Here is a 14957-nt window from a genome sequence, read left to right on the forward strand (position 1 = left end):
AATGTGATTCATTATCAGTGTGAATATGATTCATTGTCAGTGTTTATGCGATTCATTATCAGACTGTATTTGATTCATTATCAGAGTGAATGTGATTTATTATCAGCATGAATGTGAATAATTATCAGTGTAAATGTTATTCATTGTCACTGTGAATTCGATGCATTATCAGTGTGAATGTCATCCGTTATCAGTGTGAATGTGATTCATTATCAGCGTGAATTTCATTCATTATCAGCGTGAATGTGATTCATTATCAACGTGAATTCGATTCATTATCAGTGTGAATGTGATTAATTGTCAGCATGAATGTGATTCATTGTCAGCGTGAATGTTATTCATTATCAGCGTGAATATGATTCATTATCAGCATGAATGTGATTAATTATTAGCGTGAATCTGATTCATTGTCAGCGTGAATGTGATTAATTGTCAGCGTGAATTCCATTAATTATCAGTGTGAATTTGATTCATTATCTGCGTGAAATCGATTCATTATCAGTGTGAATTCGATTCATTATCAGTGTGAATGTGATTCATTATCAGTGTGAATATGATTCATTCAGGGTTTATGCGATTCATTATCAGAGTGAATTTGATTCATTATCAGAGTGAATGTGATTTATTATCAGCATGAATGTGATTAATTATCAGTGTGAATGTTATTCATTGTCCGTGTGAAATCGATGCATTATCAGTGTGAATTTAATTCATTATCAGCGTGAATGTGATTCATTATCAACGTGAATTCGATTCATTATCAGTGTGAATTAGATTCATTATCAGTGTGAATGTGATTCATTATCAGTGTGAATGTGATTCATTATCAGCGTGAATTTGATTCATTATCGGTAGGTATGTGATTCATTATCAGTGTGAATTCGATTCATTATCAGTGTGAATGTGATTCATTATAAGTGTGAATTCGATAAATTATCAATGTGAATTCGATTCATTATCAGTGTGAATGTGATTCAACATCAGTGTGAATGTGATTCAATATTAGTGTGAATGTGATTCATTATCAGCGTGAACGTGATCCAACATCAGCGTGAAGTCGATTCATTATCAGTGTGAATGTGATTCAAAATCCGTGTGAATGTGATTTATTATCAGCGTGAATTTGATTCATTATCAGTGTGAACGTGATTCATTATCCGCATGAATTTGACTCATTATCAATGTGAATGTGATTCATTATCAGTGTGAACGTGATTCATTATCAGTGTGAATATGATTCATTGTCAGTGTTTATGCGATTCATTATCAGACTGTATTTGATTCATTATCAGAGTGAATTTGATTTATTATCAGCATGAATGTGATTAATTATCAGTGTAAATGTTATTCATTGTCAGTGTGAATTCGATGCATTATCAGTGTGAATGTCATCCGTTATCAGTGTGAATGTGATTCATTATCAGCGTGAATTTCATTCATTATCAGCGTGAATGTGATTCATTATCAACGTGAATTCGATTCATTATCAGTGTGAATGTGATTAATTGTCAGCATGAATGTGATTCATTGTCAGCGTGAATGTTATTCATTATCAGCGTGAAAATGATTCATTATCAGCATGAATGTGATTAATTATTAGCGTGAATCTGGTTCATTGTCAGCGTGAATGTGATTAGTTGTCAGCGTGAATGTATTTCATTATCAGCGTGAATTCCATTAATTATCAGTGTGAATTTGATTCATTATCTGCGTGAAATCGATTCATTATCAGTGTGAGTTCGATTCATTATCAGTGTGAATGTGATTCATTATCAGTGTGAATATGATTCATTCAGGGTTTATGCGATTCATTATCAGAGTGAATTTGATTCATTATCAGAGTGAATGTGATTTATTATCAGCATGAATGTGATTAATTATCAGTGTGAATGTTATTCATTGTCCGTTTGAAATCGATGCATTATCAGTGTGAATTTAATTCATTATCAGCGTGAATGTGATTCATTATCAACGTGAATTAGATTCATTATCAGTGTGAATTCGATTCATTATCAGTGTGAATGTGATTCATTATCAGTGTGAATGTGATTCATTATCAGTGTGAATGTGATTCATTATCAGCGTAAATTTGGTTCATTATCAGTAGGTATGTGATTCATTATCAGTGTGAATTCGATAAATTATCAATGTGAATTCGATTCATTATCAGTGTGAATGTGATTCAATATCAGTGTGAATGTGATTCAATATTAGTGTGAATGTGATTCATTATCAGCGTGAACGTGATCCATCATCAGCGTGAAGTCGATTCATTATCAGTGTGAATGTGATTCAAAATCCGTGTGAATGTGGTTTATTATCAGCGTGAATGTGATTCATTATCAGTGTGAATGTGATTCATTATCAGTGTGAATATGATTCATTGTCAGTGTTTATGCGATTCATTATCAGACTGAATTTGATTCATTATCAGAGTGAATGTGATTTATTATCAGCATGAATGTGATTAATTATCAGTGTAAATGTTATTCATTGTCAGTGTGAATTCGATGCATTATCAGTGTGAATGTCATCCGTTATCAGTGTGAATGTGATTCATTATCAGCGTGAATTTCATTCATTATCAGCGTGAATGTGATTCATTATCAACGTGAATTCGATTAATTATCAGTGTGAATTTGATTCATTATCAGCCTGAATATGATTCATTATCAGCATGAATGTGATTAATTATTAGCGTGAATCTGATTCATTGTCAGCGTGAATGTGATAAATTGTCAGGGTGAATGAGATTCATTATCCGCGTGAAATCGATTCATTATCAGTGTGAATTCGATTCATTATCAGTGTGAATGTGATTCATTATCAGTGTGAATATGATTCATTGTCAGTGTTTATGCGATTCATTATCAGACTGAATTTGATTCATTATCAGCGTGAATATGATTCATTGTCAGCGTGAATATGAGTAATTATCATCGCGAATTCCATTCATTATCAGCGTGAATGTGATTCATTATCAGCGTGAATGTGATTCATTATCAGCGTGAATTCGATTCATTATCATTGTGAATATGATTCATTATCAGCGCGAATTCCATTCATTATCAGCGTGAATATAATTCATTTTTAGCGTGAATGTGATTCATTATCAGCCTGAATTCGATTCATTATCAATGTGAATTCCATTCATTATCAGTGTGAATGTGATTCATTATCAGTGCGAATTCCATTTATTATCAGCATGAATGTGATTAATTGTCAGCGTGAATATGATTAATTGTCAATGTGAATATGATTCATTGTCAATTTGAATATGATTAATTGTCAGCGTGAATATAAGTCATTATCAGCGCGAATTCCATTCATTATCAGCGTGAATGTGATTCATTATCAGCGTGAATATGATTCATTTTCAGCGTGAATATGATTCATTATCAGCGTGAATTCCATTCATTATCAGCGTAAATGTGATTCATTATAAGCGTGACTTTGATTCATTATCAATGTGAATGTGATTCATTATCAGCGTGAATGTGATTCATCATCAGTGTGAATGTGATTCATTTTCAGTGTGAATTCGATTCATTATCAGTGCAAATATTATTACCTTCAGCGTGAATATGATTCATTATCAGTGTGAATGTGATTCATTATCGGCGTGAAATCGATTCAATATCAGTGTGAATTCGATTCATTATCAATGTGAATGTGATTCATTATCAGTGTGAATGTGATTCATTATCAGTGTGAATATGATTCATTGTCAGTGTTTATGCGATTCATTAACAGACTGAATTTGATTCATTATCAGAGTGAATGTGATTTATTATCAGCATGAATGTGATTAATTATCAGTGTAAATGTTATTCATTGTCAGTGTGAATTCGATGCATTATCAGTGTGAATGTGATACGTTATCAACATGAATTCGATTCATTATGAGTGTGAATTTGATTCATTATCATTTTGAATATGATTCATTATCATCGTGAATTTGATTCATTATCAGTGTGAATGTGATTCATTGTCAGCATGAATATGATTCATTATCAGTGTGAATGTGATTCATTATCAACGTGAATTCGATTCATTATGAGTGTGAATTTGATTCATTATCATTTTGAATATGATTCATTATCATCGTGAATTTGATTCATTATCAGTGTGAATGTGATTCATTGTCAGCGTGGATATGATTCATTATCAGTGTGAATGTGATTCATTGTCAGCGTGAATATGATTCATTATCAGTGTGAATGTGATCAATTGTCAGCGTGAATGTGATTAATTGTCAGCGTGAATGTGATTCATTATCAGCGTGAATTCCATTAATTATCAGTGTGAATTTGATTCATTATCTGCGTGAAATCGATTCATTATCAGTGTGAATTCGATTCATTATCAGTGTGAATGTGATTCATTATCAGTGTGAATATGATTCATTCAGGGTTTATGCAATTCATTATCAGAGTGAATTTGATTCATTATCAGAGTGAATGTGATTTATTATCAGCATGAATGTGATTGATTATCAGTGTGAATTAGATTCATTATCAGTGTGAATTTAATTCATTATCAGCGTGAATGTGATTCATTATCAACGTGAATTCGATTCATTATCAGTGTGAATTAGATTCATTATCAGTGTGAATGTGATTCATTATCAGTGTGAATGTGATTCATTATCAGCGTAAATTTGATTCATTATCAGTAGGTATGTGATTCATTATCAGTGTGAATTCGATTCATTATCAGTGTGAATGTGATTCATTATAAGTGTGAATTCGATAAATTATCAATGTGAATTCGATTCATTATCAGTGTGAATGTGATTCAATATCAGTGTGAATGTGATTCAATATTAGTGTGAATGTGATTCATTATCAGCGTGAACGTGATTAATTATCAGTGTAAATGTTATTCATTGTCAGTGTGAATTCGATGCATTATCAGTGTGAATATGATTCATTGTCAATTTGAATATGATTAATTGTCAGCGTGAATATAAGTCATTATCAGCACGAATTCCATTCATTATCAGCGTGAATGTGATTCATTATCAGCGTGAATATGATTCATTTTCAGCGTGAATATGATTCATTATCAGCGTGAATTCCATTCATTATCAGCGTAAATGTGATTCATTATCAGCGTGAATGTGATTCATCATCAGTGTGAATGTGATTCATTTTCAGTGTGAATTCGATTCATTATCAGTGCAAATATTATTACCTTCAGCGTGAATATGATTCATTATCAGTGTGAATGTGATTCATTATCGGCGTGAAATTGATTCAATATCAGTGTGAATTCGATTCATTATCAGTGTGAATGTGATTCATTATCTGTGTGAATATGATTCATTGTCAGTGTTTATGCGATTCATTAACAGACTGAATTTGATTCATTATCAGAGTGAATGTGATTTATTATCAGTATGAATGTGATTAATTATCAGTGTAAATGTTATTCATTGTCAGTGTGAATTCGATGCATTATCAGTGTGAATGTGATACGTTATCAGTGTGAATGTGATTCATTATCAGCGTGAATTTCATTCATTATCAGCGTGAATGTGATTCATTATCAACATGAATTCGATTCATTATGAGTGTGAATTTGATTCATTATCATTTTGAATATGATTCATTATCATCGTGAATTTGATTCATTATCAGTGTGAATGTGATTCATTGTCAGCGTGAATATGATTCATTATCAGTGTGAATGTGATTCATTATCAACGTGAATTCGATTCATTATGAGTGTGAATTTGATTCATTATCATTTTGAATATGATTCATTATCATCGTGAATTTGATTCATTATCAGTGTGAATGTGATTCATTGTCAGCGTGGATATGATTCATTATCAGTGTGAATGTGATTCATTGTCAGCGTGAATATGATTCATTATCAGTGTGAATGTGATCAATTGTCAGCGTGAATGTGATTAATTGTCAGCGTGAATGTGATTCATTATCAGCGTGAATTCCATTAATTATCAGTGTGAATTTGATTCATTATCTGCGTGAAATCGATTCATTATCAGTGTGAATTCGATTCATTATCAGTGTGAATGTGATTCATTATCAGTGTGAATATGATTCATTCAGGGTTTATGCAATTCATTATCAGAGTGAATTTGATTCATTATCAGAGTGAATGTGATTTATTATCAGCATGAATGTGATTAATTATCAGTGTGAATTAGATTCATTATCAGTGTGAATTTAATTCATTATCAGCGTGAATGTGATTCATTATCAACGTGAATTCGATTCATTATCAGTGTGAATGTGATTCAATATCAGTGTGAATGTGATTCAATATTAGTGTGAATGTGATTCATTATCAGCGTGAACGTGATTATTTATCAGTGTAAATGTTATTCATTATCAGTGTGAATGTGATTCAATATCAGTGTGAATGTGATTCAAAATCCGTGTGAATGTGATTTATTATCAGCGTGAATGTGATTAATTATCAGTGTAAATGTTATTCATTGTCAGTGTGAATTCGATGCATTATCAGTGTGAATGTCATCCGTTATCAGTGTGAATGTGATTCATTATCAGCGTGAATTTCATTCATTATCAGCGTGAATGTGATTCATTGTCAACGTGAATTCGATTCATTATCAGTGTGAATTTGATTCATTATCAGCCTGAATATGATTCATTATCAGCATGAATGTGATTAATTATTAGCGTGAATCTGATTCATTGTCAGCGTGAATGTGATTAATTGTCAGCATGAATTCGATTCATTATCAGTGTGAATGTGATTCAATATCAGTGTGAATGTGATTCAATATTAGTGTGAATGTGATTCATTATCAGCGTGAACGTGATTAATTATCAGTGTAAATGTTATTCATTATCAGTGTGAATGTGATTCAATATCAACGTGAATTCGATTCATTATCAGTGTGAATGTGATTTATTATCAGCATGAATGTGATTAATTATCAGTGTGAATGTTATTCATTGTCCGTGAGAAATCGATGCATTATCAGTGTGAATTTAATTCATTATCAGCGTGAATGTGATTCATTATCAACGTGAATTCGATTCATTATCAGTGTGAATTAGATTCATTATCAGTGTGAATGTGATTCATTATCAGTGTGAATGTGATTCATTATCAGCGTAAATTTGGTTCATTATCAGTGGGTATGTGATTCATTATCAGTGTGAATTCGATTCATTATCAGTGTGAATGTGATTCATTATAAGTGTGAATTCGATAAATTATCAATGTGAATTCGATTCATTATCAGTGTGAATGTGATTCAATATCAGTGTGAATGTGATTCAATATTAGTGTGAATGTGATTCATTATCAGCGTGAACGTGATCCATCATCAGCGTGAAGTCGATTCATTATCAGTGTGAATGTGATTCAAAATCCGTGTGAATGTGATTTATTATCAGCGTGAATGTGATCCATTATCAGTGTGAATGTGATTCATTATCAGTGTGAATATGATTCATTGTCAGTGTTTATGCGATTCATTATCAGACTGAATTTGATTAATTATCAGAGTGAATGTGATTTATTATCAGCATGAATGTGATTAATTATCAGTGTAAATGTTATTCATTGTCAGTGTGAATTCGATGCATTATCAGCATGAATGTGATTCATTATCTGCGTGAAATCGATTCATTATCAGTGTGAATTCGATTCATTATCAGTGTGAATGTGATTCATTATCAGTGTGAATATGATTCATTGTCAGTGTTTATGCGATTCATTATCAGCGTGAATATGATTCATTATCAGCATGAATGTGATTAATTATTAGCGTGAATCTGATTCATTGTCAGCGTGAATGTGATTAATTGTCAGCGTGAATGTGATTCATTATCAGCGTGAATTCCATTAATTATCAGTGTGAATTTGATTCATTATCTGCGTGAAATCGATTCATTATCAATGTGAATTCGATTCATTATCAGTGTGAATGTTTTTCATTATCAGTGTGAATATGATTCATTCAGGGTTTATGCGATTCATTATCAGAGTGAATTTGATTCATTATCAGAGTGAATGTGATTTATTATCAGCATGAATGTGATTAATTATCAGTGTGAATGTTATTCATTGTCCGTGTGAAATCGATGCATTATCAGTGTGAATTTAATTCATTATCAGCGTGAATGTGATTCATTATCAACGTGAATTCGATTCATTATCAGTGTGAATTAGATTCATTATCAGTGTGAATGTGATTCATTATCAGTGTGAATGTGATTCATTATCAGCGTGAATTTGATTCATTATCAGTAGGTATGTGATTCATTATCAGTGTGAATTCGATTCATTATCAGCGTGAATGTGATTCATTATCAACGTGAATTTGATTCATTATCAGTGTGAATGTGATTCAAAATCCGTGTGAATGTGATTTATTATCAGCGTGAATGTGATTCATTATCAGACTGAATTTGATTCATTATCAGAGTGAATGTGATTTATTATCAGCATGAATGTGATTAATTATCAGTGTAAATGTTATTCATTGTCAGTGTGAATTCGATGCATTATCAGTGTGAATGTCATCCGTTATCAGTGTGAATGTGATTCATTATCAGCGTGAATTTCATTCATTATCAGCGTGAATGTGATTCATCATCAACGTGAATTCGATTCATTATCAGTGTGAATTTGATTCATTATCAGCCTGAATATGATTCATTATCAGCATGAATGTGATTAATTATTAGCGTGAATCTGATTCATTGTCAGCGTGAATGTGATTAATTGTCAGCGTGAATGTGATTCATTATCCGCGTGAAATTGATTCATTATCAGTGTGAATTCGATTCATTATCAGTGTGAATGTGATTCATTATCAGTGTGAATATGATTCATTGTCAGTGTTTATGCGATTCATTATCAGACTGAATTTGATTCATTATCAGCGTGAATATGATTCATTGTCAGCGTGAATATGATTCATTATCAGCGCGAATTCCATTCATTATCAGCGTGAATGTGATTCATTATCAGCGTGAATGTGATTCATTATCAGCGTGAATTCGATTCATTATCATTGTGAATATGATTCATTATCAGCGCGAATTCCATTCATTATCAGCGTGAATATAATTCATTTTTAGCGTGAATGTGATTCATTATCAGCCTGAATTCGATTCATTATCAATGTGAATTCCATTCATTATCAGTGTGAATGTGATTCATTATCAGTGCGAATTCCATTTATTATCAGCATGAATGTGATTAATTGTCAGCATGAATATGATTCATTGTCAATGTGAATATGATTCATTGTCAATTTGAATATGATTAATTGTCAGCGTGAATATAAGTCATTATCAGCGCGAATTCCATTCATTTTCAGCGTGAATGTGATTCATTATCAGCGTGAATATGATTCATTGTCAGCGTGAATATGATTCATTATCAGCGCGAATTCCATTCATTATCAGCGTAAATGTGATTCATTATAAGCGTGACTTTGATTCATTATCAATGTGAATGTGATTCATTATCAGCGTGAATGTGATTCATCATCAGTGTGAATGTTATTCATTTATCAGTGTGAATCTGATTCATTATCAGTGTGAATGTGATTCATTTTCAGTGTGAATTCGATTCATTATCAGTGTGCATATTATTACTGTCAGCGTGAATATGATTCATTATCAGTGTGAATGTGATTCATTATCAGTGTGAATTCGATCCTTTGTCAGTGTGAATGCGATTCATTATCAGCGTGAATGTGATTCATTATCAGTGTGAATATGATTCATTCAGTGTTTATGCGATTCATTATCAGAGTGAATTTGATTCATTATCAGAGTGAATGTGATTTATTATCAGCATGAATGTGATTAATTATCAGTGTGAATGTTATTCATTGTCCGTGTGAAATCAATGCATTATCAGTGTGAATTTAATTCATCAGCGTGAATGTGATTCATTATCAACGTGCATTCGATTCGTTATCAGTGTAAATTCGATTCATTATCAGTGTGAATGTGATTCATTATCAGTGTGAATGTGATTCATTATCAGCGTGAATATGATTCATTATCATCGTGAATTTGATTCATTATCAGTGTGTATGCGATTCATTATCAGTGTGAATTCGATTCATTATCAGTGTGAATGTGATTCATTATAAGTGTGAATTCGATTAATTATCAATGTGAATTTGATTCATTATCAGTGTGAATGTGATTCAATATCAGTGTGAATGTGATTCATTATCAGCCTGAATTTGATTCATTATCAATGTGAATTCCATTCATTATCAGTGTGAATGTGATTCATTATCAGTGCGAATTCCATTTATTATCAGCATGAATGTGATTAATTGTCAGCATGAATCTGATTCATTGTCAGCGTGAATGTGATTAATTGTCAGCGTGAATGTGATTCATTATCCGCGTGAAATCGATTCATTATCAGTGTGAATTCGATTCATTATCAGTGTGAATGTGATTCATTATCAGTGTGAATATGATTCATTGTCAGTGTTTATGCGATTCATTATCAGACTGAATTTGATTCATTATCAGCGTGAATGTGATTCATTGTCAGCGTGAATATGATTCATTATCAGCGCGAATTCCTTTCATTATCAGCGTGAATGTGATTCATTATCAGCGTGAATGTGATTCATTATCAGCGTGAATTCGATTCATTATCATTGTGAATATGATTCATTATCAGCGCGAATTCCATTCATTATCAGCGTGAATATAATTCATTTTTAGCGTGAATGTGATTCATTATCAGCCTGAATTCGATTCATTATCAATGTGAATTCCATTCATTATCAGTGTGAATGTGATTCATTATCAGTGCGAATTCCATTTATTATCAGCATGAATGTGATTAATTGTCAGCATGAATATGATTCATTGTCAATGTGAATATGATTCATTGTCAATTTGAATATGATTAATTGTCAGCGTGAATATAAGTCATTATCAGCGCGAATTCCATTCATTTTCAGCGTGAATGTGATTCATTATCAGCGTGAATATGATTCATTGTCAGCGTGAATATGATTCATTATCAGCGCGAATTCCATTCATTATCAGCGTAAATGTGATTCATTATAAGCGAGACTTTGATTCATTATCAATGTGAATGTGATTCATTATCAGCGTGAATGTGATTCATCATCAGTGTGAATGTTATTCATTTATCAGTGTGAATCTGATTCATTATCAGTGTGAATGTGATTCATTTTCAGTGTGAATTCGATTCATTATCAGTGCGAATATTATTACTGTCAGCGTGAATATGATTCATTATCAGTGTGAATGTGATTCATTATCAGTGTGAATTCGATCCTTTGTCAGTGTGAATGCGATTCATTATCAGCGTGAATGTGATTCATTATCAGTGTGAATATGATTCATTCAGTGTTTATGCGATTCATTATCAGAGTGAATTTGATTCATTATCAGAGTGAATGTGATTTATTATCAGCATGAATGTGATTAATTATCAGTGTGAATGTTATTCATTGTCCGTGTGAAATCAATGCATTATCAGTGTGAATTTAATTCATCAGCGGGAATGTGATTCATTATCAACGTGCATTCGATTCGTTATCAGTGTGAATTCGATTCATTATCAGTGTGAATGTGATTCATTATCAGTGTGAATGTGATTCATTATCAGCGTGAATATGATTCATTATCATCGTGAATTTGATTCATTATCAGTGTGTATGCGATTCATTATCAGTGTGAATTCGATTCATTATCAGTGTGAATGTGATTCATTATAAGTGTGAATTCGATTAATTATCAATGTGAATTCGATTCATTATCAGTGTGAATGTGATTCAATATCAGTGTGAATGTGATTCATTATCAGCCTGAATTTGATTCATTATCAATGTGAATTCCATTCATTATCAGTGTGAATGTGATTCATTATCAGTGCGAATTCCATTTATTATCAGCATGAATGTGATTAATTGTCAGCATGAATCTGATTCATTGTCAGCGTGAATGTGATTAATTGTCAGCGTGAATGTGATTCATTATCCGCGTGAAATCGATTCATTATCAGTGTGAATTCGATTCATTATCAGTGTGAATGTGAATAATTATCAGTGTGAATGTTATTCATTGTCCGTGTGAAATCAATGCATTATCAGTGTGAATTTAATTCATCAGCGTGAATGTGATTCATTATCAACGTGCATTCGATTCATTATCAGTGTGAATTCGATTCATTATCAGTGTGAAAGTGATTCATTATCAGTGTGAATGTGATTCATTATCAGCGTGAATATGATTCATTATCATCGTGAATTTGATTCATTATCAGTGTGTATGCGATTCATTATCAGTGTGAATTCGATTCATTATCAGTGTGAATGTGATTCATTATAAGTGTGAATTCGATTATCAATGTGAATTCGATTCATTATCAGTGTGAATGTGATTCAATATCAGTGTGAATGTGATTCATTATCAGCCTGAATTTGATTCATTATCAATGTGAATTCCATTCATTATCAGTGTGAATGTGATTCATTATCAGTGCGAATTCCATTCATCATCAGCGTGAATGTGATTCATTATCAGCGTGAATTCCATTCATTATCAGCGTGAATGTGATTCATTATCAGTGTGAATGTGATTCATTATCAGTGTGAATGTGATTCATTATCAGCGTGAATATGATTCATTATCATCGTGAATTTGATTCATTATCAGTGTGTATGCGATTCATTATCAGTGTGAATTCGATTCATTATCAGTGTGAATGTGATTCATTATCAGCCTGAATTTGATTCATTATCAATGTGAATTCCATTCATTATCAGTGTGAATGTGATTCATTATCAGTGCGAATTCCATTTATTATCAGCATGAATGTGATTAATTGTCAGCATGAATCTGATTCATTGTCAGCGTGAATGTGATTAATTGTCAGCGTGAATGTGATTCATTATCCGCGTGAAATCGATTCATTATCAGTGTGAATTCGATTCATTATCAGTGTGAATGTGAATAATTATCAGTGTGAATGTTATTCATTGTCCGTGTGAAATCAATGCATTATCAGTGTGAATTTAATTCATCAGCGTGAATGTGATTCATTATCAACGTGCATTCGATTCATTATCAGTGTGAATTCGATTCATTATCAGTGTGAATGTGATTCATTATCAGTGTGAATGTGATTCATTATCAGCGTGAATGTGATTCATTATCAACGTGCATTCGATTCATTATCAGTGTGAATTCGATTCATTATCAGTGTGAATGTGATTCATTATCAGTGTGAATGTGATTCATTATCAGCATGAATATGATTCATTATCATCGTGAATTTGATTCATTATCAGTGTGTATGCGATTCATTATCAGTGTCAATTCGATTCATTATCAGTGTGAATGTGATTCATTATAAGTGTGAATTCGATTAATTATCAATGTGAATTCGATTGATTATCAGTGTGAATGTGATTCAATATCAGTGTGAATGTGATTCATTATCAGCCTGAATTTGATTCATTATCAATGTGAATTCCATTCATTATCAGTGTGAATGTGATTCATTATCAGTGCGAATTCCATTCATCATCAGCGTGAATGTGATTCATTATCAGCGTGAATTCCATTCATTATCAGCGTGAATGTGATTCATTATCAGCGTGAATGTGATTCATTATCAGCGTGAATGTGATTCATTATCAGCGTGAATGTGATTCATTATAAGCGTGAATTTGATTAATTATCAATATGAATGTGATTCATTATCAGCGTGAATGTGATTCATCATCAGTGTGAATGTTATTCATTTATAAGTGTGAATCTGATTCATTTTCAGTGTGAATTCGATTCATTATCAGTGCGAATATTATTCACTGTCAGCGTGAATATGATTCATTATCAGTGTGAATGTGACTAATTATTAGCGTGAATCTGATTCATTGTCAGCCTGAATGTGATTGTCAGCGTGAATGTGATTCATTATCGGCGTGAAATCGATTCATTATCACTGTGAATTTGATTCATTATCAGCGTGAATGTGATTCATTATCAGTGTGAATATGATTCATTCAGTGTTTATGCGATTCATTATCAGAGTGAATTTGATTCATTATCAGAGTGAAAGTAATTTATTATCAGCATGAATGTGATTAATTATCAGTGTAAATGTTATTCATTATCATCGTGAATTCGATTCATTATCAGTATGAATTCGATTCATTATCAGTGTGTATGCGATTCATTATCACCGTGAATGTGATTCATTATCAACGTGAACGTGATTCATCATCAGCGTGTATTCAAATCATTGTTAGCGTGAATTCGATTCATTATCAGTGTGAATTCGATTTAATGTCAATGTCAATGTGATTCATTATCAGCGTGAATGTGATTATCAGCGTGCATATGATTCATTTTCACCATGAATGTGATTGTCAGCGTGAATGTGATTAATTGTCAGCGTGAATGTGATTCATTATCAGCATGAATATTATTCATTATCAGCATGATTGTGACTAATTATTAGCGTGAATCTGATTCATTGTCAGCCTGAATGTGATTGTCAGCGTGAATGTGATTCATTATCGGGGTGAATTCCATTAATTATCAGTGTGAATGTGATTCATTATCCGCGTGAATGTGATTCATTATCAGCGTGAATTCGATTCATTATCATTGTGAATATGATTCATTATCAGCGCGAATTCCATTCATTATCAGCGTGAATATGATTCATTTTTAGCGTGAATGTGATTCATTATCAGCCTGAATTCGATTCATTATCAATGTGAATTCCATTCATTATCAGTGTGAATGTGATTCATTATCAGTGCGAATTCCATTTATTATCAGCATGAATGTGATTAATTATCAGTGTGAATGTTATTCATTGTCCGTGTGAAATCAATGCATTATCAGTGTGAATTTAATTCATCAGCGTGAATGTGATTCATTATCAACGTGCATTCGATTCGTTATCAGTGTGAATTC

The sequence above is a fragment of the Telmatherina bonti genome (assembly GCF_933228915.1).
Source record: "Telmatherina bonti genome assembly, chromosome: 23".
Taxonomy (NCBI): domain Eukaryota; kingdom Metazoa; phylum Chordata; class Actinopteri; order Atheriniformes; family Telmatherinidae; genus Telmatherina; species Telmatherina bonti.